Source organism: Cynoglossus semilaevis, chromosome 19, assembly GCF_000523025.1.
Source record: "Cynoglossus semilaevis isolate Cse_v1.0 chromosome 19, Cse_v1.0, whole genome shotgun sequence".
Classification (NCBI taxonomy): Eukaryota; Metazoa; Chordata; class Actinopteri; order Pleuronectiformes; family Cynoglossidae; genus Cynoglossus; species Cynoglossus semilaevis.
In genome coordinates, this window is record NC_024325.1 from 15,974,746 (window position 1) to 15,977,825 (window position 3,080).

Sequence of the window (3,080 nt, forward strand, 5' to 3'; positions counted from 1 at the left end):
CCCCCCCCCCCACCAGCAGCAGCACCAGCAGCAGCAGCAGCAGCAGCACCATCACCACTACCTCACCCACCCTTTACCCCCCCTCCCTCCCCTCTCTCTCTCTCCCACCTCCTCCTCCTCCTCCACCACCCCTCAAAGTACTCGATGTATAGTTAAAAAATGGGAGGGCACACTTGAACCGAGCTGCTCTATGAAGGTAGGCTGCAGCGTGTGTTTATTGATGAGATGAAAAAGAAGATGGAAGTGAGAAATGAAACAAAGTGAAAGAACATATTATTATTTAAACATTAAAACATTAGAAGAAGAAGAAGAAGAAGAAGAAGAGAGAGAGAGAGAGAGAAAAAAAAAAAAAAAAAAAGAAAAAAAAAAAAAAAAAGAGAGAGAGAGAGAGAAAAAAAAAAAAAAAAACCAACAACCCCAGAAAACTATACGCTCTTCGTCGGGGGAAAACCGAGAGGGCAGCCGTGGAGAACCGCCGCTGTCGCCACTTTTTCTCGGAAACGCGCTTCGAAGTGCAGGTAAGAAAATTACGAAAAAGTCAAGGATGTGTGTGTGTGTGTGAGAGAGAGAGAGAGTGTGTGTGTGTGTTGTTAGTAAAGCAGTGGTTTAGAATTTGCGGACTGATGTGTTGGACACTGTGGGAGAAAACGTGCTCGCGGACTTCCCAGAGTAAACGCGTGAATTCGGCACTGACTTCCACGAATGCGCCCGGACGGAAATCCAGCTCCAGAACCGGAGTCTGATCTGATCTGGTCTGGTCTGATCTGAAAGTTGCTTCTGGAAAAACTGGACCCGCGGTTCAGTTCGGGGAAGAAACCAAAGCGGTGCCTTCATGGTACTTTTTTTTTTTTTTTTTCTTTCTCTCTTGTGCCTTTCCTTTCCTTGTCTGTGTCTGTGTGTGTGTGTGAGTGAGTGTGTCCGTGTGAGTGTGTGTTGTTGTTGTTGTTGTGGGCCGTTTATATTCGAGGACCGAACGCGCTGCCCTGGCATGACGCAAGTTTCCCGTCTGCCATTATTTTCTCCAACATGCCCCCTGTACCTCCAGCCCTTTACTTTCGGATCTGCCCCTGCAGCCACAGGCTCACCAGAGAGGAGGTGGAGGAGGAGGAGGAAGAGGGGGTGGTGGTGGTGGTGGTGTCGGGGCTGGTGTCGGTTTGGGGGGGGGGCGGTATGGTGTCTATCTCCATGTGGTTTTGATTCAATTTAACCAAGCTTAATATTTTTTTTATTTTATTTTGGCGATGCTGGAAGTACTCGTATTTTACCCACTCTCTGAGCCCGGAACAACTGTGGCACAGAAGCCGCCGCTGCCGCTCCTGCCGCTGCCTGNGCCCGCCCGCCCCGCGGCTTCTCCCGCTGCCGCCGCCGACGACGACGACGTGCGCATTTGGCTTCTAGGTCAGTTTTAACCGACTCCGGATGAAATAAGAAAAAAAAAAAAAAAAAAAAAACGCGTTTCCTTGTTGCTCTCGAAAAACTCCGCTCCCGCTGCTCTCCACTGCTCCACTGCTCCGCGGCATTTTCTGTGTCTTTTTTAACTTGATCTTGGAGAAAGGGGAAAAAAAAAAAAAAAAAAAAAAAAACCCCAGAGAGTGAGAGCGGACTGGTTCTCCGGATCCCGTCCTTCCTCCTCTCCTTCCTGCGGGCAGACAGATGTCTAGCCTCCGTATATTATATTTTTTAATGAATTAATATCAATACGGCTCAGCCGTGTTTTATGAGATGGGGTTACATGGAGATTTGGGGAGAGGGGTGAGGAGAGGAGAGGGGTGAGGAGAGGAGAGGGGTGAGGAGAGGAGAGGAGGCTGCATGGCTATTGTGTCTGGAGGTAAAACAATACAGTCAGGGTTCAGTTTTCTGAAGACAAATCAGATCTGGATCCTCCGGGACTCTGGATCTGATCTGGGCTTTTTTTTTTCTTCTTCTTCTTCTTCTGTTTTTGTAGTTAAAATAAATTGTTACATTGTTGTTGTTTTTTTTTTTAAATTTTAAACATTTTTTTAAAGGATGTTTTGGGATAAAAAGAAAAAAAATGGCCTAGATTTGCATGTTTGACTCCATGCCCTGAGTGTGTGTGTGTGTGTGTGTGTGTGTGTGTGTGTGTTGTAATTAAAGTTGCATTAGACGCTTCCTCCGCACGTCCTTTGAGAAATTTGGTTACAAAATATTCACGGGCCACTCGTGATTTACCCCCCTCTCACCCCCTCCCTCCCTCGGCCCCTCACCACTGCCACCTCCTCTTCTTCCTCCTCCTCTTCTTCTTCCTCCTCTTCCTCCTCTCCGTCTCTCATGTTTTATTAGGTCACAGTGTAGATGTGCTCTTCAGCCTGAATAAAGTTCAAATACGACTCTATATGTCGACAAACGGAGCAGAGACTTTTCACTAAAAAAAAAAAAAAAAAATCCACTTAAAGGAGCCACGAAGATGAGGAAGAGTCGGTGCCGGAGCAACATGTCCTGGTGTGTTTTGCGTCTGATTAAGGGGACAGAGTGTGTGAGTGTGTGTGTGTGTGTGAGTGTGTGTGTGTGTGTCAAACAGATGTTGTCCCAGAGCCGCTCGGCTCCGTCAGATGTTCTGGTTGGGTCCATTAGCGGCGACATCCATCCTCAGAGCAGTAATGTTCCACAGACGGGTCTGTAACCCATAAGTTTTTTTTTACGCGTGGCACTGGAGGGTTTACGTCAATGCATTTGTCATGGCAGGGGTTGGATAGTAACCCCCCCCCCTCTCTCCCCCCCCTCCCTCTCTCCATGCCCTCACCCGGCACCACTGTCCTCACGTCAAACCAGACCAGACTGGGCCACATCAGGACCAGGACCAGGACCAGGTCCAGGTCCAGGACCAGGTCTGGGTCTGGGTCTGGGTCTGGTAGTGAACCAGGTCCTGAGGATCAGTGCAGTCCCATCATCCACCTGTGTGTGGCGTAGTATAGTGTAGTGTAGTGTAGTGTAGTGTAGTAAGTAGGTCGTTTTCACGCTCATCCCTTTTCACTTTCGTTACAATCACTTCCCCTCTCTCTCTCTCTCTCTCTCACTCTCTTACTCCCTCTCTCTCCCCCTCCCCCTCCGTCTCCCCCCTC

The 3,080-nt window shown here is 48.6% G+C and overlaps 1 protein-coding gene across 4 annotated transcripts in view; it reads left to right on the forward strand.

The window, feature by feature from the left end:
• The first annotated feature begins 385 nt into the window (after nt 1-385).
• The window catches only part of zbtb20 (zinc finger and BTB domain containing 20), a 38,760-nt gene continuing 36,065 nt past the window's right edge, over nt 386-3,080 (forward strand). For 2 of the 4 annotated variants that reach the window (XM_025065903.1, XM_025065904.1), the window contains exon 1: nt 525-835. The gene's annotated coding sequence lies outside the window, so the exon portion shown is untranslated. The other 2 variants (XM_017041628.2, XM_025065902.1) reach the window with 2 other exon arrangements.